This window comes from Vicugna pacos, unplaced genomic scaffold (genome assembly GCF_048564905.1).
Source record: "Vicugna pacos unplaced genomic scaffold, VicPac4 SAC-SAT, whole genome shotgun sequence".
Lineage (NCBI taxonomy): Eukaryota > Metazoa > Chordata > Mammalia > Artiodactyla > Camelidae > Vicugna > Vicugna pacos.
In genome coordinates, this window is record NW_027328721.1 from 18,320,579 (window position 1) to 18,341,675 (window position 21,097).

The 21,097-nt window shown below is 45.9% G+C and overlaps 4 long non-coding RNA genes across 5 annotated transcripts; all 4 read right to left on the reverse strand.

Annotated features, from left to right (window-relative positions):
* Positions 1 to 156: 156 nt before the first annotated feature.
* On the reverse strand, positions 157 to 5,126 carry LOC140692129 (uncharacterized). 2 transcript variants are annotated; one of them, XR_012067683.1, is made up of 4 exons: positions 4,994 to 5,126; positions 1,713 to 1,785; positions 544 to 614; positions 157 to 335 (listed from the first exon to the last, which is right to left on the reverse strand). It is a non-coding gene; the product is annotated as an uncharacterized lncRNA (long non-coding RNA). The 2 variants fall into 2 exon arrangements; XR_012067684.1 differs by having other exon boundaries at positions 544 to 656; positions 4,994 to 5,084.
* A 309-nt stretch (positions 5,127 to 5,435) lies between these two features.
* LOC140692127 (uncharacterized) lies at positions 5,436 to 10,410 on the reverse strand. Its single transcript, XR_012067681.1, has 3 exons — positions 10,298 to 10,410; positions 7,017 to 7,089; positions 5,436 to 5,639 (listed from the first exon to the last, which is right to left on the reverse strand). It is a non-coding gene; the product is annotated as an uncharacterized lncRNA (long non-coding RNA).
* A 331-nt stretch (positions 10,411 to 10,741) lies between these two features.
* On the reverse strand, positions 10,742 to 15,714 carry LOC140692130 (uncharacterized). The gene is made up of 3 exons (XR_012067685.1): positions 15,602 to 15,714; positions 12,321 to 12,393; positions 10,742 to 10,943 (listed from the first exon to the last, which is right to left on the reverse strand). It is a non-coding gene; the product is annotated as an uncharacterized lncRNA (long non-coding RNA).
* A 330-nt stretch (positions 15,715 to 16,044) lies between these two features.
* On the reverse strand, positions 16,045 to 21,018 carry LOC140692118 (uncharacterized). Its single transcript, XR_012067672.1, has 3 exons — positions 20,906 to 21,018; positions 17,625 to 17,697; positions 16,045 to 16,247 (listed from the first exon to the last, which is right to left on the reverse strand). It is a non-coding gene; the product is annotated as an uncharacterized lncRNA (long non-coding RNA).
* Between the last annotated feature and the right edge of the window lie 79 nt (positions 21,019 to 21,097).

Sequence of the window (21,097 nt, forward strand, 5' to 3'; positions counted from 1 at the left end):
AAGATCTGCCTGTCATCAGCTTACTGGTGAGGCTCCGAGGTACTTTCAGACTTGCCCAGTCCTGGTGAAGTCGACTTTAGGGGAGACACGAAGAGAAGCTGGGCGAAAAGCTGGCTGCACGGATTGAGGAGAGATGCGAACACATGGATGAGAGATGTTCTGCTACAATGGAGAATACTGGCGTGGAGACAGCTGTAGAGGATACCAGGCTCAAAAGACATTCATGAGACATATTGATCCTCGCTGATACTGGCAGAAACATACGGAGTGCCAACGTGGACTTGAGGAAGTTCCTCAATTCTCTTCTCCAAGAACGGGTCCAAGGTCTCTGACATCTGCAAGAGAAGAGATGGCAGAGATGATCAAAACGCTCCTGTTCTTGGAAGAGGTCGTGAGAATCCACACGTCCCAAGGGGCATTCCCTAGCCATTCAGACCAGAATTCACCAAGCCCAGGTAAGCCTTTTCCCAGGTTTGGGCCTAGCTAGCAAGCACTTGCCCTTCCCTCCCCTCCACTCAGGCATCCATTTGGAAGGATCAGTACCTGAGCTGCAATGAAGCCATTACGAGAAGAGCAAGCCCCTCCTAGAATCAGAGTTCCTCCAGCTTCACACTCTGTGAACAACAGTGAACTCCTTAAAGGTCAAATAGTCTCGGCTGAAATCGATAGGAATTGAATACTTAGCTCACACCTAGAAACGATGGCCTTCCGCTAGATTCAGCAAATGTGGTGTTTATGTCTTCCCTGGGGTGAAGGGAGTGTGGTAAGTGAGGGGAATCTTTGACTGAACTTGAATCTGTATTAGGCCTCAGTTTTTCAAGACAGTATAGGTAAATAGTACATGTCAGAAAGTGAACTGTACTGTAAAAGTCGCCAATGACATTAAAGACACAGCTTCTGTGGATCGTCTTTCAATGGAGTCAAGCCCCCGGGGGCACTATATCATGGGGGTGCAGACTTGGTTGCGTTAAATGGCTTTACCCAACATGATCGGATGATTAAGCGTTCTCATCACTGATAGAAGAACACCTGGTTCTCAATAGACTAGCATAACTGCAGCAGGGTTCACCTAGCTATAATGCCTCTAGGTGCTTTTGGATTCAAACCTAAATGTATATATTTGGTTTGTTTCCTCTTGTATTTTCCTAGAGAGGGATGTTACCCCTTGAAATGCCAACATTGGCCAGTAGGTGTCATTGGGAGTAAAGGGCACCACATGCACAAGTGTATCCAAGGTTGGGGGTTAGTTCATCTTTCCAATAGTTATTTCATGGTTCCTGTTGGTTTCGGAGGCTTCAAAAGGAAAGAGTTGACATGACCCCTTTAGCAGTTTGGACTAGAAATTTGCATTCTTTCTGTCTAGGTTTTCCGTAGAGCTGACAAAATGTTACCAAAATTGACAAGTCTGGCTTCTAGGTCGATACAGTGTGTTTCAAAAAATAACTTCATTTTCGTATAACTCCCAAAACATGTAAATGAATTCTGTTAAACTTCTTAAAGACTGCAAATGAGATATCAACACACTGTCAAAACAGGTGTCTTCGGACAATCCCTCCCACCACGGCTGTATAGGAACAAAGAGCTAAGCAAATATCACATTTCTGTGAAATGTATCTGGATAGTGTTGATTCATCGATGCCCAGTTGGCAGAGAAGAAGTGCAACCTGCACTCACTCGCTCCCATGTACAGAGCAATGGAAACATCCACTCACCCAGCCCTTGGCACAGGACACTTGCCGAAGAGAGGTCTGTTACTTCCAAAGACAGGATGAGGCCTCAGGACACCTGGAAGCAGGAGAAGGCAAAGCAGGGAATGGAAACCAGTGCAGGGTCTGACCCCTGGTGATGGAGCAACAAGGGTGAAACTCTGTTTGCCTTGGACGCACACTCTCAAGCGGACAGGAGACATGGGATTGAAGGTGATGTGCTGAGATTTACAAGAGTGCACAGCAGATGCTTGGCTGACAGAACTCAAAGAAACCAGCGCAAAATATCCCCACAGTTGATTCTGAGACCAAGATCCGAGCTGCCAAATTTGAGGTAGCAGAGGCAACGGTCAGTGAGGGATAGGGCTTCGGATGATGGCACACGCTGAGTCTCAGGGATCTGGAGTGCATTGTGGGATGTGGTGGGTCGAATCAAGAGAGCAAACCGAACTGTGTACCAATGATAAAGCAACCACACTGGTCGCACGGTTGAGATTACCGATATGTCCCATGGCCACACCCAGTGCATCTGCAGGACCAGGGACCAATTGGGCATTTTGCCAATAGAGCACGTGTGGGGCTGAATCAGAGCTATCGTGCATCTGGTCTGAGGGATCCAGGGGGCCTTGGGTTTGAAATCAGAATGAAAAGCCTTAGGATCTGCTACATTCATAACCTGGGCTGGGATTATGGTTTGGTTTGAGGCACAGGATGCGCAACAGCTCTGTGGTTGCCTTCGTGCACCCGTGCCACAAGGATGAGAGGACAAGGAAGAGTGGTCCAAGTCCACAGCGTGAGAAGAGGAAGCATTTCCTTCAGCACTATCTCCCAAAAGCGGATGCTACATTTTGGATGGCACCGGCACGGGACGGCACCGAGGACACCAAGGTAGGTCTGCGGGATCATTCCAGCAGGCCCTGATGTGTGACATCCATGGATGAGCTTCCACTGGTGTTTCAGTAGACAGAGAAGCTCTGGGAAGAACTGCTTTCATTGGGACATTCCCGTGGCACTTCAAAGCACAAGCGCACTCTCAGTTTGCTTTTTTTTAAACACTCCAAAATGACATAGAGCAGAATGCAGAGCTGAGAACCTTTAGAAGCCTCATTTCCACAAGAGGAAGTGTCCTGCGCACTTTCAGAATTGTGAGATATGCGTAATCAAAATGAAGTTTTGCTAATCGAAATAGTATGGGATGTTCATCACAACAAATGCAACACCAGCAATTGGAGATATACCAGACAACACACACAGGAACAGGATATGGCATCAATGTCTAGGAGAAGTTGTCCTCACAGAAATCCCATGGAATTGCGTAGAGACAAGAGTCTAAAATTTTCACTTAACAAAGCCCTAGAAGTCTACATTAGATACCTGATATTACCTGACCAGTAGAGATGAAGAAGTACAGTAAAAGAAACAGGAAGTACCGTTTTCAGTTCCAAAGATATTGAAGGCCCAGAAGATAAGCTTTCTAACAACTAGACTGCAAAACGCTCTCCAGACCAAGTGTTGAAAATGGAGGTCTGGAAAACCCTGAAGAACAACATTGTCTCAGAATCACAAAAGGCAGAATATCAGAAAAGGGGAAGAGAAAGTCTAAAGACGAGCCAAAAAATATCAGAAAACTCAATGGATGTGATAATATCAGGGCTAAAATTCAGTCCTTAGCAGACTAGATAATGCAGAGAGACGCGTGAATGACTGTGAAGACAGGGGAACAGAAATCCCTCGGTCAGAAGCAGACATAGGAAAGCAAGTGCAAACCAATGAAACATTGCTGTTGATTCCTGGGTTAAGACAGGGCATGAAAGACTAGAGTTCATAAGAGTCCCAGATGGAAAAGCAAGAGATAAAGAAACAAAAAATGTCTGAAAATGTATCTGTAGAAAAATCAGACTGAAACTTGCTGAAAGCCAAGAAAGAATCACCTATGCGAATTCAGGAATTACACAGCATCCAAAGGAGGTGGAACCCCAATAGACCTACCAGCAGCTGTATGATTCAAATCAACAAAGTTCACGAATATCCCAGTGATTTAAAATGCACCTGGAGGAAACAACATAGTCACAAGGGAACCTCCAGAGGGGTTTCAGCTGATATCTCGGCAGCAATATTGCAGGACAGGGAGGAGTGCCAGGACACAGACCATATCCTGAATGGCCAAATGCTGCCACCTAGGGTAGCCTATGCCCCATGACCACCATTTCTAATAACGGCAGAGCTAGGGAATTCCACAGACCGGCAAATCTTAAAAGAATTCAGCAGTTCAAAACTTCTTCTAAAAGGAAGGTTGAGAATACTCCCCTGAATAGAAAAGCAGCAAGATGAAATGGAAAGAAGAAAACCATTATTGGAAATGCAAGAAGAGCACGAGTGGCAAAGAAGAAACAAGAAGAAGGCAAGGAGGACATCAAAACGCTAAAGATGGGAGAGGGAAGCAGGAAATCATAGGTGATTGGAAGCACTCTCTTAAGTGAATCAGCTTATTGGACTCTCTGTTTGAAGCGAAAGGAGAGATGCATGGCCTGACGTGTTTGCAAAACAAGCAAGAAGCAGACCAACAAAGAATCAAACCAACAAACAAGCACCAAAAGGGTACGGTTGGCTGACATATACCAAGGGAATCATGATTATTCAAAAGAAAATACTCAAGGTGATGTCAAGGATCATTCAGCACGCATCGACCCAGTATCGCGGCTTGCATGTACTCAGCACACTTGTCTTCGGAAATCAGAGGCGTGCATTCATATTCGTAAATATTGATTCATAAGAGCATATCGTGACCTAACCCAAATGCCGATTTGGAATCAAATGGATTCCTAGTCCGTGATGTAGACTTGTATGTCTTCCAACAGGATGAAGGAATGCCATATTCTACGCTACGTAGAGGAGAAATGTAAGAAGCCTATAACAAAGGCACGTAGATCTGCCAAAGTGTACTAAGAGCAAAAGAGACAGACAGTAAAGTGCACATTGGGGTTGGTTTCATTTCTTGGAACTTCAGCCCCCATGAAACAAATGGATCCATGTCCTGAGAGTGCGGGTGTTTCAGCAGAAATCAGGCGACGCATATGTATTCCGGGTGTACGGATATTATAGGAACATAAGTCTCCTTTAGAGGGTCTCTGTGTACTGTGAACTGTTAGAAAGTTTAAAGACGTGTGAAACCATCAACTAAAAAGGGACCCACTTCCCTCCATTGGTTCTGTGCATACAGATCTGAACAAAAGGAAAGAGGGAAGAAGAAAGGCCCATGGGACGCTAGTGGGTAGAATCACATTTACCTTAGGAACCTCTGGTCGGATGCAGCCCCTCCCCCAACACTGACAAGATGCAGCAGCCATTGGGGGTGGCAGTTACCGGTTGGATTCCAGGTGGAATGTTGGTGTGTACCGCGAGGCTTGTTGTGGCTGTTGGATCCTAGGTAACCGGGCAGAGTTCTGTGGGTGGATCAGTGTGATGGAGGGGCTGCCGCCCTCTGTGGAGCTTGGCTTAGGTGTTTGGTCCGGGAAGCTGTGTAAGTTCGAGATACTGCTGCTGCCCAAAGACCTGAGTTCACAGGTCAGTTTCCAGAACCTTTAAGAGCAGACAGTGGAAGATCTGCCTGTCATCAGCTTACTGGTGAGGCTCCGAGGTACTTTCAGACTTGCCCAGTCCTGGTGAAGTCGACTTTAGGGGAGACACGAAGAGAAGCTGGGCGAAAAGCTGGCTGCACGGATTGAGGAGAGATGCGAACACATGGATGAGAGATGTTCTGCTACAATGGAGAATACTGGCGTGGAGACAGCTGTAGAGGATACCAGGCTCAAAAGACATTCATGAGACATATTGATCCTCGCTGATACTGGCAGAAACATACGGAGTGCCAACGTGGACTTGAGGAAGTTCCTCAATTCTCTTCTCCAAGAACGGGTCCAAGGTCTCTGACATCTGCAAGAGAAGAGATGGCAGAGATGATCAAAACGCTCCTGTTCTTGGAAGAGGTCGTGAGAATCCACACGTCCCAAGGGGCATTCCCTAGCCATTCAGACCAGAATTCACCAAGCCCAGGTAAGCCTTTTCCCAGGTTTGGGCCTAGCTAGCAAGCACTTGCCCTTCCCTCCCCTCCACTCAGGCATCCATTTGGAAGGATCAGTACCTGAGCTGCAATGAAGCCATTACGAGAAGAGCAAGCCCCTCCTAGAATCAGAGTTCCTCCAGCTTCACACTCTGTGAACAACAGTGAACTCCTTAAAGGTCAAATAGTCTCGGCTGAAATCGATAGGAATTGAATACTTAGCTCACACCTAGAAACGATGGCCTTCCGCTAGATTCAGCAAATGTGGTGTTTATGTCTTCCCTGGGGTGAAGGGAGTGTGGTAAGTGAGGGGAATCTTTGACTGAACTTGAATCTGTATTAGGCCTCAGTTTTTCAAGACAGTATAGGTAAATAGTACATGTCAGAAAGTGAACTGTACTGTAAAAGTCGCCAATGACATTAAAGACACAGCTTCTGTGGATCGTCTTTCAATGGAGTCAAGCCCCCGGGGGCACTATATCATGGGGGTGCAGACTTGGTTGCGTTAAATGGCTTTACCCAACATGATCGGATGATTAAGCGTTCTCATCACTGATAGAAGAACACCTGGTTCTCAATAGACTAGCATAACTGCAGCAGGGTTCACCTAGCTATAATGCCTCTAGGTGCTTTTGGATTCAAACCTAAATGTATATATTTGGTTTGTTTCCTCTTGTATTTTCCTAGAGAGGGATGTTACCCCTTGAAATGCCAACATTGGCCAGTAGGTGTCATTGGGAGTAAAGGGCACCACATGCACAAGTGTATCCAAGGTTGGGGGTTAGTTCATCTTTCCAATAGTTATTTCATGGTTCCTGTTGGTTTCGGAGGCTTCAAAAGGAAAGAGTTGACATGACCCCTTTAGCAGTTTGGACTAGAAATTTGCATTCTTTCTGTCTAGGTTTTCCGTAGAGCTGACAAAATGTTACCAAAATTGACAAGTCTGGCTTCTAGGTCGATACAGTGTGTTTCAAAAAATAACTTCATTTTCGTATAACTCCCAAAACATGTAAATGAATTCTGTTAAACTTCTTAAAGACTGCAAATGAGATATCAACACACTGTCAAAACAGGTGTCTTCGGACAATCCCTCCCACCACGGCTGTATAGGAACAAAGAGCTAAGCAAATATCACATTTCTGTGAAATGTATCTGGATAGTGTTGATTCATCGATGCCCAGTTGGCAGAGAAGAAGTGCAACCTGCACTCACTCGCTCCCATGTACAGAGCAATGGAAACATCCACTCACCCAGCCCTTGGCACAGGACACTTGCCGAAGAGAGGTCTGTTACTTCCAAAGACAGGATGAGGCCTCAGGACACCTGGAAGCAGGAGAAGGCAAAGCAGGGAATGGAAACCAGTGCAGGGTCTGACCCCTGGTGGTGGAGCAACAAGGGTGAAACTCTGTTTGCCTTGGACGCACACTCTCAAGCGGACAGGAGACATGGGATTGAAGGTGATGTGCTGAGATTTACAAGAGTGCACAGCAGATGCTTGGCTGACAGAACTCAAAGAAACCAGCGCAAAATATCCCCACAGTTGATTCTGAGACCAAGATCCGAGCTGCCAAATTTGAGGTAGCAGAGGCAACGGTCAGTGAGGGATAGGGCTTCGGATGATGGCACACGCTGAGTCTCAGGGATCTGGAGTGCATTGTGGGATGTGGTGGGTCGAATCAAGAGAGCAAACCGAACTGTGTACCAATGATAAAGCAACCACACTGGTCGCGCGGTTGAGATTACCGATATGTCCCATGGCCACACCCAGTGCATCTGCAGGACCAGGGACCAATTGGGCATTTTGCCAATAGAGCACGTGTGGGGCTGAATCAGAGCTATCGTGCATCTGGTCTGAGGGATCCAGGGGGCCTTGGGTTTGAAATCAGAATGAAAAGCCTTAGGATCTGCTACATTCATAACCTGGGCTGGGATTATGGTTTGGTTTGAGGCACAGGATGCGCAACAGCTCTGTGGTTGCCTTCGTGCACCCGTGCCACAAGGATGAGAGGACAAGGAAGAGTGGTCCAAGTCCACAGCGTGAGAAGAGGAAGCATTTCCTTCAGCACTATCTCCCAAAAGCGGATGCTACATTTTGGATGGCACCGGCACGGGACGGCACCGAGGACACCAAGGTAGGTCTGCGGGATCATTCCAGCAGGCCCTGATGTGTGACATCCATGGATGAGCTTCCACTGGTGTTTCAGTAGACAGAGAAGCTCTGGGAAGAACTGCTTTCATTGGGACATTCCCGTGGCACTTCAAAGCACAAGCGCACTCTCAGTTTGCTTTTTTTTAAACACTCCAAAATGACATAGAGCAGAATGCAGAGCTGAGAACCTTTAGAAGCCTCATTTCCACAAGAGGAAGTGTCCTGCGCACTTTCAGAATTGTGAGATATGCGTAATCAAAATGAAGTTTTGCTAATCGAAATAGTATGGGATGTTCATCACAACAAATGCAACACCAGCAATTGGAGATATACCAGACAACACACACAGGAACAGGATATGGCATCAATGTCTAGGAGAAGTTGTCCTCACAGAAATCCCATGGAATTGCGTAGAGACAAGAGTCTAAAATTTTCACTTAACAAAGCCCTAGAAGTCTACATTAGATACCTGATATTACCTGACCAGTAGAGATGAAGAAGTACAGTAAAAGAAACAGGAAGTACCGTTTTCAGTTCCAAAGATATTGAAGGCCCAGAAGATAAGCTTTCTAACAACTAGACTGCAAAACGCTCTCCAGACCAAGTGTTGAAAATGGAGGTCTGGAAAACCCTGAAGAACAACATTGTCTCAGAATCACAAAAGGCAGAATATCAGAAAAGGGGAAGAGAAAGTCTAAAGACGAGCCAAAAAATATCAGAAAACTCAATGGATGTGATAATATCAGGGCTAAAATTCAGTCCTTAGCAGACTAGATAATGCAGAGAGACGCGTGAATGACTGTGAAGACAGGGGAACAGAAATCCCTCGGTCAGAAGCAGACATAGGAAAGCAAGTGCAAACCAATGAAACATTGCTGTTGATTCCTGGGTTAAGACAGGGCATGAAAGACTAGAGTTCATAAGAGTCCCAGATGGAAAAGCAAGAGATAAAGAAACAAAAAATGTCTGAAAATGTATCTGTAGAAAAATCAGACTGAAACTTGCTGAAAGCCAAGAAAGAATCACCTATGCGAATTCAGGAATTACACAGCATCCAAAGGAGGTGGAACCCCAATAGACCTACCAGCAGCTGTATGATTCAAATCAACAAAGTTCACGAATATCCCAGTGATTTAAAATGCACCTGGAGGAAACAACATAGTCACAAGGGAACCTCCAGAGGGGTTTCAGCTGATATCTCGGCAGCAATATTGCAGGACAGGGAGGAGTGCCAGGACACAGACCATATCCTGAATGGCCAAATGCTGCCACCTAGGGTAGCCTATGCCCCATGACCACCATTTCTAATAACGGCAGAGCTAGGGAATTCCACAGACCGGCAAATCTTAAAAGAATTCAGCAGTTCAAAACTTCTTCTAAAAGGAAGGTTGAGAATACTCCCCTGAATAGAAAAGCAGCAAGATGAAATGGAAAGAAGAAAACCATTATTGGAAATGCAAGAAGAGCACGAGTGGCAAAGAAGAAACAAGAAGAAGGCAAGGAGGACATCAAAACGCTAAAGATGGGAGAGGGAAGCAGGAAATCATAGGTGATTGGAAGCACTCTCTTAAGTGAATCAGCTTATTGGACTCTCTGTTTGAAGCGAAAGGAGAGATGCATGGCCTGACGTGTTTGCAAAACAAGCAAGAAGCAGACCAACAAAGAATCAAACCAACAAACAAGCACCAAAAGGGTACGGTTGGCTGACATATACCAAGGGAATCATGATTATTCAAAAGAAAATACTCAAGGTGATGTCAAGGATCATTCAGCACGCATCGACCCAGTATCGCGGCTTGCATGTACTCAGCACACTTGTCTTCGGAAATCAGAGGCGTGCATTCATATTCGTAAATATTGATTCATAAGAGCATATCGTGACCTAACCCAAATGCCGATTTGGAATCAAATGGATTCCTAGTCCGTGATGTAGACTTGTATGTCTTCCAACAGGATGAAGGAATGCCATATTCTACGCTACGTAGAGAAGAAATGTAAGAAGCCTATAACAAAGGCACGTAGATCTGCCAAAGTGTACTAAGAGCAAAAGAGACAGACAGTAAAGTGCACATTGGGGTTGGTTTCATTTCTTGGAACTTCAGCCCCCATGAAACAAATGGATCCATGTCCTGAGAGTGCGGGTGTTTCAGCAGAAATCAGGCGACGCATATGTATTCCGGGTGTACGGATATTATAGGAACATAAGTCTCCTTTAGAGGGTCTCTGTGTACTGTGAACTGTTAGAAAGTTTAAAGACGTGTGAAACCATCAACTAAAAAGGGACCCACTTCCCTCCATTGGTTCTGTGCATACAGATCTGAACAAAAGGAAAGAGGGAAGAAGAAAGGCCCATGGGACGCTAGTGGGTAGAATCACATTTACCTTAGGAACCTCTGGTCGGATGCAGCCCCTCCCCCAACACTGACAAGATGCAGCAGCCATTGGGGATGGCAGTTACCGGTTGGATTCCAGGTGGAATGTTGGTGTGTACCGCGAGGCTTGTTGTGGCTGTTGGATCCTAGGTAACCGGGCAGAGTTCTGTGGGTGGATCAGTGTGATGGAGGGGCTGCCGCCCTCTGTGGAGCTTGGCTTAGGTGTTTGGTCCGGGAAGCTGTGTAAGTTCGAGATACTGCTGCTGCCCAAAGACCTGAGTTCACAGGTCAGTTTCCAGAACCTTTAAGAGCAGACAGTGGAAGATCTGCCTGTCATCAGCTTACTGGTGAGGCTCCGAGGTACTTTCAGACTTGCCCAGTCCTGGTGAAGTCGACTTTAGGGGAGACACGAAGAGAAGCTGGGCGAAAAGCTGGCTGCACGGATTGAGGAGAGATGCGAACACATGGATGAGAGATGTTCTGCTACAATGGAGAATACTGGCGTGGAGACAGCTGTAGAGGATACCAGGCTCAAAAGACATTCATGAGACATATTGATCCTCGCTGATACTGGCAGAAACATACGGAGTGCCAACGTGGACTTGAGGAAGTTCCTCAATTCTCTTCTCCAAGAACGGGTCCAAGGTCTCTGACATCTGCAAGAGAAGAGATGGCAGAGATGATCAAAACGCTCCTGTTCTTGGAAGAGGTCGTGAGAATCCACACGTCCCAAGGGGCATTCCCTAGCCATTCAGACCAGAATTCACCAAGCCCAGGTAAGCCTTTTCCCAGGTTTGGGCCTAGCTAGCAAGCACTTGCCCTTCCCTCCCCTCCACTCAGGCATCCATTTGGAAGGATCAGTACCTGAGCTGCAATGAAGCCATTACGAGAAGAGCAAGCCCCTCCTAGAATCAGAGTTCCTCCAGCTTCACACTCTGTGAACAACAGTGAACTCCTTAAAGGTCAAATAGTCTCGGCTGAAATCGATAGGAATTGAATACTTAGCTCACACCTAGAAACGATGGCCTTCCGCTAGATTCAGCAAATGTGGTGTTTATGTCTTCCCTGGGGTGAAGGGAGTGTGGTAAGTGAGGGGAATCTTTGACTGAACTTGAATCTGTATTAGGCCTCAGTTTTTCAAGACAGTATAGGTAAATAGTACATGTCAGAAAGTGAACTGTACTGTAAAAGTCGCCAATGACATTAAAGACACAGCTTCTGTGGATCGTCTTTCAATGGAGTCAAGCCCCCGGGGGCACTATATCATGGGGGTGCAGACTTGGTTGCGTTAAATGGCTTTACCCAACATGATCGGATGATTAAGCGTTCTCATCACTGATAGAAGAACACCTGGTTCTCAATAGACTAGCATAACTGCAGCAGGGTTCACCTAGCTATAATGCCTCTAGGTGCTTTTGGATTCAAACCTAAATGTATATATTTGGTTTGTTTCCTCTTGTATTTTCCTAGAGAGGGATGTTACCCCTTGAAATGCCAACATTGGCCAGTAGGTGTCATTGGGAGTAAAGGGCACCACATGCACAAGTGTATCCAAGGTTGGGGGTTAGTTCATCTTTCCAATAGTTATTTCATGGTTCCTGTTGGTTTCGGAGGCTTCAAAAGGAAAGAGTTGACATGACCCCTTTAGCAGTTTGGACTAGAAATTTGCATTCTTTCTGTCTAGGTTTTCCGTAGAGCTGACAAAATGTTACCAAAATTGACAAGTCTGGCTTCTAGGTCGATACAGTGTGTTTCAAAAAATAACTTCATTTTCGTATAACTCCCAAAACATGTAAATGAATTCTGTTAAACTTCTTAAAGACTGCAAATGAGATATCAACACACTGTCAAAACAGGTGTCTTCGGACAATCCCTCCCACCACGGCTGTATAGGAACAAAGAGCTAAGCAAATATCACATTTCTGTGAAATGTATCTGGATAGTGTTGATTCATCGATGCCCAGTTGGCAGAGAAGAAGTGCAACCTGCACTCACTCGCTCCCATGTACAGAGCAATGGAAACATCCACTCACCCAGCCCTTGGCACAGGACACTTGCCGAAGAGAGGTCTGTTACTTCCAAAGACAGGATGAGGCCTCAGGACACCTGGAAGCAGGAGAAGGCAAAGCAGGGAATGGAAACCAGTGCAGGGTCTGACCCCTGGTGATGGAGCAACAAGGGTGAAACTCTGTTTGCCTTGGACGCACACTCTCAAGCGGACAGGAGACATGGGATTGAAGGTGATGTGCTGAGATTTACAAGAGTGCACAGCAGATGCTTGGCTGACAGAACTCAAAGAAACCAGCGCAAAATATCCCCACAGTTGATTCTGAGACCAAGATCCGAGCTGCCAAATTTGAGGTAGCAGAGGCAACGGTCAGTGAGGGATAGGGCTTCGGATGATGGCACACGCTGAGTCTCAGGGATCTGGAGTGCATTGTGGGATGTGGTGGGTCGAATCAAGAGAGCAAACCGAACTGTGTACCAATGATAAAGCAACCACACTGGTCGCGCGGTTGAGATTACCGATATGTCCCATGGCCACACCCAGTGCATCTGCAGGACCAGGGACCAATTGGGCATTTTGCCAATAGAGCACGTGTGGGGCTGAATCAGAGCTATCGTGCATCTGGTCTGAGGGATCCAGGGGGCCTTGGGTTTGAAATCAGAATGAAAAGCCTTAGGATCTGCTACATTCATAACCTGGGCTGGGATTATGGTTTGGTTTGAGGCACAGGATGCGCAACAGCTCTGTGGTTGCCTTCGTGCACCCGTGCCACAAGGATGAGAGGACAAGGAAGAGTGGTCCAAGTCCACAGCGTGAGAAGAGGAAGCATTTCCTTCAGCACTATCTCCCAAAAGCGGATGCTACATTTTGGATGGCACCGGCACGGGACGGCACCGAGGACACCAAGGTAGGTCTGCGGGATCATTTCAGCAGGCCCTGATGTGTGACATCCATGGATGAGCTTCCACTGGTGTTTCAGTAGACAGAGAAGCTCTGGGAAGAACTGCTTTCATTGGGACACTCCCGTGGCACTTCAAAGCACAAGCGCACTCTCAGTTTGCTTTTTTTTAAACACTCCAAAATGACATAGAGCAGAATGCAGAGCTGAGAACCTTTAGAAGCCTCATTTCCACAAGAGGAAGTGTCCTGCGCACTTTCAGAATTGTGAGATATGCGTAATCAAAATGAAGTTTTGCTAATCGAAATAGTATGGGATGTTCATCACAACAAATGCAACACCAGCAATTGGAGATATACCAGACAACACACACAGGAACAGGATATGGCATCAATGTCTAGGAGAAGTTGTCCTCACAGAAATCCCATGGAATTGCGTAGAGACAAGAGTCTAAAATTTTCACTTAACAAAGCCCTAGAAGTCTACATTAGATACCTGATATTACCTGACCAGTAGAGATGAAGAAGTACAGTAAAAGAAACAGGAAGTACCATTTTCAGTTCCAAAGATATTGAAGGCCCAGAAGATAAGCTTTCTAACAACTAGACTGCAAAACGCTCTCCAGACCAAGTGTTGAAAATGGAGGTCTGGAAAACCCTGAAGAACAACATTGTCTCAGAATCACAAAAGGCAGAATATCAGAAAAGGGGAAGAGAAAGTCTAAAGACGAGCCAAAAAATATCAGAAAACTCAATGGATGTGATAATATCAGGGCTAAAATTCAGTCCTTAGCAGACTAGATAATGCAGAGAGACGCGTGAATGACTGTGAAGACAGGGGAACAGAAATCCCTCGGTCAGAAGCAGACATAGGAAAGCAAGTGCAAACCAATGAAACATTGCTGTTGATTCCTGGGTTAAGACAGGGCATGAAAGACTAGAGTTCATAAGAGTCCCAGATGGAAAAGCAAGAGATAAAGAAACAAAAAATGTCTGAAAATGTATCTGTAGAAAAATCAGACTGAAACTTGCTGAAAGCCAAGAAAGAATCATCTATGCGAATTCAGGAATTACACAGCATCCAAAGGAGGTGGAACCCCAATAGACCTACCAGCAGCTGTATGATTCAAATCAACAAAGTTCACGAATATCCCAGTGATTTAAAATGCACCTGGAGGAAACAACATAGTCACAAGGGAACCTCCAGAGGGGTTTCAGCTGATATCTCGGCAGCAATATTGCAGGACAGGGAGGAGTGCCAGGACACAGACCATATCCTGAATGGCCAAATGCTGCCACCTAGGGTAGCCTATGCCCCATGACCACCATTTCTAATAACGGCAGAGCTAGGGAATTCCACAGACCGGCAAATCTTAAAAGAATTCAGCAGTTCAAAACTTCTTCTAAAAGGAAGGTTGAGAATACTCCCCTGAATAGAAAAGCAGCAAGATGAAATGGAAAGAAGAAAACCATTATTGGAAATGCAAGAAGAGCACGAGTGGCAAAGAAGAAACAAGAAGAAGGCAAGGAGGACATCAAAACGCTAAAGATGGGAGAGGGAAGCAGGAAATCATAGGTGATTGGAAGCACTCTCTTAAGTGAATCAGCTTATTGGACTCTCTGTTTGAAGCGAAAGGAGAGATGCATGGCCTGACGTGTTTGCAAAACAAGCAAGAAGCAGACCAACAAAGAATCAAACCAACAAACAAGCACCAAAAGGGTACGGTTGGCTGACATATACCAAGGGAATCATGATTATTCAAAAGAAAATACTCAAGGTGATGTCAAGGATCATTCAGCACGCATCGACCCAGTATCGCGGCTTGCATGTACTCAGCACACTTGTCTTCGGAAATCAGAGGCGTGCATTCATATTCGTAAATATTGATTCATAAGAGCATATCGTGACCTAACCCAAATGCCGATTTGGAATCAAATGGATTCCTAGTCCGTGATGTAGACTTGTATGTCTTCCAACAGGATGAAGGAATGCCATATTCTACGCTACGTAGAGAAGAAATGTAAGAAGCCTATAACAAAGGCACGTAGATCTGCCAAAGTGTACTAAGAGCAAAAGAGACAGACAGTAAAGTGCACATTGGGGTTGGTTTCATTTCTTGGAACTTCAGCCCCCATGAAACAAATGGATCCATGTCCTGAGAGTGCGGGTGTTTCAGCAGAAATCAGGCGACGCATATGTATTCCGGGTGTACGGATATTATAGGAACATAAGTCTCCTTTAGAGGGTCTCTGTGTACTGTGAACTGTTAGAAAGTTTAAAGACGTGTGAAACCATCAACTAAAAAGGGACCCACTTCCCTCCATTGGTTCTGTGCATACAGATCTGAACAAAAGGAAAGAGGGAAGAAGAAAGGCCCATGGGACGCTAGTGGGTAGAATCACATTTACCTTAGGAACCTCTGGTCGGATGCAGCCCCTCCCCCAACACTGACAAGATGCAGCAGCCATTGGGGATGGCAGTTACCGGTTGGATTCCAGGTGGAATGTTGGTGTGTACCGCGAGGCTTGTTGTGGCTGTTGGATCCTAGGTAACCGGGCAGAGTTCTGTGGGTGGATCAGTGTGATGGAGGGGCTGCCGCCCTCTGTGGAGCTTGGCTTAGGTGTTTGGTCCGGGAAGCTGTGTAAGTTCGAGATACTGCTGCTGCCCAAAGACCTGAGTTCACAGGTCAGTTTCCAGAACCTTTAAGAGCAGACAGTGGAAGATCTGCCTGTCATCAGCTTACTGGTGAGGCTCCGAGGTACTTTCAGACTTGCCCAGTCCTGGTGAAGTCGACTTTAGGGGAGACACGAAGAGAAGCTGGGCGAAAAGCTGGCTGCACGGATTGAGGAGAGATGCGAACACATGGATGAGAGATGTTCTGCTACAATGGAGAATACTGGCGTGGAGACAGCTGTAGAGGATACCAGGCTCAAAAGACATTCATGAGACATATTGATCCTCGCTGATACTGGCAGAAACATACGGAGTGCCAACGTGGACTTGAGGAAGTTCCTCAATTCTCTTCTCCAAGAACGGGTCCAAGGTCTCTGACATCTGCAAGAGAAGAGATGGCAGAGATGATCAAAACGCTCCTGTTCTTGGAAGAGGTCGTGAGAATCCACACGTCCCAAGGGGCATTCCCTAGCCATTCAGACCAGAATTCACCAAGCCCAGGTAAGCCTTTTCCCAGGTTTGGGCCTAGCTAGCAAGCACTTGCCCTTCCCTCCCCTCCACTCAGGCATCCATTTGGAAGGATCAGTACCTGAGCTGCAATGAAGCCATTACGAGAAGAGCAAGCCCCTCCTAGAATCAGAGTTCCTCCAGCTTCACACTCTGTGAACAACAGTGAACTCCTTAAAGGTCAAATAGTCTCGGCTGAAATCGATAGGAATTGAATACTTAGCTCACACCTAGAAACGATGGCCTTCCGCTAGATTCAGCAAATGTGGTGTTTATGTCTTCCCTGGGGTGAAGGGAGTGTGGTAAGTGAGGGGAATCTTTGACTGAACTTGAATCTGTATTAGGCCTCAGTTTTTCAAGACAGTATAGGTAAATAGTACATGTCAGAAAGTGAACTGTACTGTAAAAGTCGCCAATGACATTAAAGACACAGCTTCTGTGGATCGTCTTTCAATGGAGTCAAGCCCCCGGGGGCACTATATCATGGGGGTGCAGACTTGGTTGCGTTAAATGGCTTTACCCAACATGATCGGATGATTAAGCGTTCTCATCACTGATAGAAGAACACCTGGTTCTCAATAGACTAGCATAACTGCAGCAGGGTTCACCTAGCTATAATGCCTCTAGGTGCTTTTGGATTCAAACCTAAATGTATATATTTGGTTTGTTTCCTCTTGTATTTTCCTAGAGAGGGATGTTACCCCTTGAAATGCCAACATTGGCCAGTAGGTGTCATTGGGAGTAAAGGGCACCACATGCACAAGTGTATCCAAGGTTGGGGGTTAGTTCATCTTTCCAATAGTTATTTCATGGTTCCTGTTGGTTTCGGAGGCTTCAAAAGGAAAGAGTTGACATGACCCCTTTAGCAGTTTGGACTAGAAATTTGCATTCTTTCTGTCTAGGTTTTCCGTAGAGCTGACAAAATGTTACCAAAATTGACAAGTCTGGCTTCTAGGTCGATACAGTGTGTTTCAAAAAATAACTTCATTTTCGTATAACTCCCAAAACATGTAAATGAATTCTGTTAAACTTCTTAAAGACTGCAAATGAGATATCAACACACTGTCAAAACAGGTGTCTTCGGACAATCCCTCCCACCACGGCTGTATAGGAACAAAGAGCTAAGCAAATATCACATTTCTGTGAAATGTATCTGGATAGTGTTGATTCATCGATGCCCAGTTGGCAGAGAAGAAGTGCAACCTGCACTCACTCGCTCCCATGTACAGAGCAATGGAAACATCCACTCACCCAGCCCTTGGCACAGGACACTTGCCGAAGAGAGGTCTGTTACTTCCAAAGACAGGATGAGGCCTCAGGACACCTGGAAGCAGGAGAAGGCAAAGCAGGGAATGGAAACCAGTGCAGGGTCTGACCCCTGGTGATGGAGCAACAAGGGTGAAACTCTGTTTGCCTTGGACGCACACTCTCAAGCGGACAGGAGACATGGGATTGAAGGTGATGTGCTGAGATTTACAAGAGTGCACAGCAGATGCTTGGCTGACAGAACTCAAAGAAACCAGCGCAAAATATCCCCACAGTTGATTCTGAGACCAAGATCCGAGCTGCCAAATTTGAGGTAGCAGAGGCAACGGTCAGTGAGGGATAGGGCTTCGGATGATGGCACACGCTGAGTCTCAGGGATCTGGAGTGCATTGTGGGATGTGGTGGGTCGAATCAAGAGAGCAAACCGAACTGTGTACCAATGATAAAGCAACCACACTGGTCGCGCGGTTGAGATTACCGATATGTCCCATGGCCACACCCAGTGCATCTGCAGGACCAGGGACCAATTGGGCATTTTGCCAATAGAGCACGTGTGGGGCTGAATCAGAGCTATCGTGCATCTGGTCTGAGGGATCCAGGGGGCCTTGGGTTTGAAATCAGAATGAAAAGCCTTAGGATCTGCTACATTCATAACCTGGGCTGGGATTATGGTTTGGTTTGAGGCACAGGATGCGCAACAGCTCTGTGGTTGCCTTCGTGCACCCGTGCCACAAGGATGAGAGGACAAGGAAGAGTGGTCCAAGTCCACAGCGTGAGAAGAGGAAGCATTTCCTTCAGCACTATCTCCCAAAAGCGGATGCTACATTTTGGATGGCACCGGCACGGGACGGCACCGAGGACACCAAGGTAGGTCTGCGGGATCATTCCAGCAGGCCCTGATGTGTGACATCCATGGATGAGCTTCCACTGGTGTTTCAGTAGACAGAGAAGCTCTGGGAAGAACTGCTTTCATTGGGACATTCCCGTGGCACTTCAAAGCACAAGCGCACTCTCAGTTTGCTTTTTTTTAAACACTCCAAAATGACATAGAGCAGAATGCAGAGCTGAGAACCTTTAGAAGCCTCATTTCCACAAGAGGAAGTGTCCTGCGCACTTTCAGAATTGTGAGATATGCGTAATCAAAATGAAGTTTTGCTAATCGAAATAGTATGGGATGTTCATCACAACAAATGCAACACCAGCAATTGGAGATATACCAGACAACACACACAGGAACAGGATATGGCATCAATGTCTAGGAGAAGTTGTCCTCACAGAAATCCCATGGAATTGCGTAGAGACAAGAGTCTAAAATTTTCACTTAACAAAGCCCTAGAAGTCTACATTAGATACCTGATATTACCTGACCAGTAGAGATGAAGAAGTACAGTAAAAGAAACAGGAAGTACCATTTTCAGTTCCAAAGATATTGAAGGCCCAGAAGATAAGCTTTCTAACAACTAGACTGCAAAACGCTCTCCAGACCAAGTGTTGAAAATGGAGGTCTGGAAAACCCTGAAGAACAACATTGTCTCAGAATCACAAAAGGCAGAATATCAGAAAAGGGGAAGAGAAAGTCTAAAGACGAGCCAAAAAATATCAGAAAACTCAATGGATGTGATAATATCAGGGCTAAAATTCAGTCCTTAGCAGACTAGATAATGCAGAGAGACGCGTGAATGACTGTGAAGACAGGGGAACAGAAATCCCTCGGTCAGAAGCAGACATAGGAAAGCAAGTGCAAACCAATGAAACATTGCTGTTGATTCCTGGGTTAAGACAGGGCATGAAAGACTAGAGTTCATAAGAGTCCCAGATGGAAAAGCAAGAGATAAAGAAACAAAAAATGTCTGAAAATGTATCTGTAGAAAAATCAGACTGAAACTTGCTGAAAGCCAAGAAAGAATCACCTATGCGAATTCAGGAATTACACAGCATCCAAAGGAGGTGGAACCCCAATAGACCTACCAGCAGCTGTATGATTCAAATCAACAAAGTTCACGAATATCCCAGTGATTTAAAATGCACCTGGAGGAAACAACATAGTCACAAGGGAACCTCCAGAGGGGTTTCAGCTGATATCTCGGCAGCAATATTGCAGGACAGGGAGGAGTGCCAGGACACAGACCATATCCTGAATGGCCAAATGCTGCCACCTAGGGTAGCCTATGCCCCATGACCACCATTTCTAATAACGGCAGAGCTAGGGAATTCCACAGACCGGCAAATCTTAAAAGAATTCAGCAGTTCAAAACTTCTTCTAAAAGGAAGGTTGAGAATACTCCCCTGAATAGAAAAGCAGCAAGATGAAATGGAAAGAAGAAAACCATTATTGGAAATGCAAGAAGAGCACGAGTGGCAAAGAAGAAACAAGAAGAAGGCAAGGAGGACATCAAAACGCTAAAGATGGGAGAGGGAAGCAGGAAATCATAGGTGATTGGAAGCACTCTCTTAAGTGAATCAGCTTATTGGACTCTCTGTTTGAAGCGAAAGGAGAGATGCATGGCCTGACGTGTTTGCAAAACAAGCAAGAAGCAGACCAACAAAGAATCAAACCAACAAACAAGCACCAAAAGGGTACGGTTGGCTGACATATACCAAGGGAATCATGATTATTCAAAAGAAAATACTCAAGGTGATGTCAAGGATCATTCAGCACGCATCGACCCAGTATCGCGGCTTGCATGTACTCAGCACACTTGTCTTCGGAAATCAGAGGCGTGCATTCATATTCGTAAATATTGATTCATAAGAGCATATCGTGACCTAACCCAAATGCCGATTTGGAATCAAATGGATTCCTAGTCCGTGATGTAGACTTGTATGTCTTCCAACAGGATGAAGGAATGCCATATTCTACGCTACGTAGAGAAGAAATGTAAGAAGCCTATAACAAAGGCACGTAGATCTGCCAAAGTGTACTAAGAGCAAAAGAGACAGACAGTAAAGTGCACATTGGGGTTGGTTTCATTTCTTGGAACTTCAGCCCCCATGAAACAAATGGATCCATGTCCTGAGAGTGCGGGTGTTTCAGCAGAAATCAGGCGACGCATATGTATTCCGGGTGTACGGATATTATAGGAACATAAGTCTCCTTTAGAGGGTCTCTGTGTACTGTGAACTGTTAGAAAGTTTAAAGACGTGTGAAACCATCAACTAAAAAGGGACCCACTTCCCTCCATTGGTTCTGTGCATACAGATCTGAACAAAAGGAAAGAGGGAAGAAGAAAGGCCCATGGGACGCTAGTGGGTAGAATCACATTTACCTTAGGAACCTCTGGTCGGATGCAGCCCCTCCCCCAACACTGACAAGATGCAGCAGCCATTGGGGATGGCAGTTACCGGTTGGATTCCAGGTGGAATGTTGGTGTGTACCGCGAGGCTTGTTGTGGCTGTTGGATCCTAGGTAACCGGGCAGAGTTCTGTGGGTGGATCAGTGTGATGGAGGGGCTGCCGCC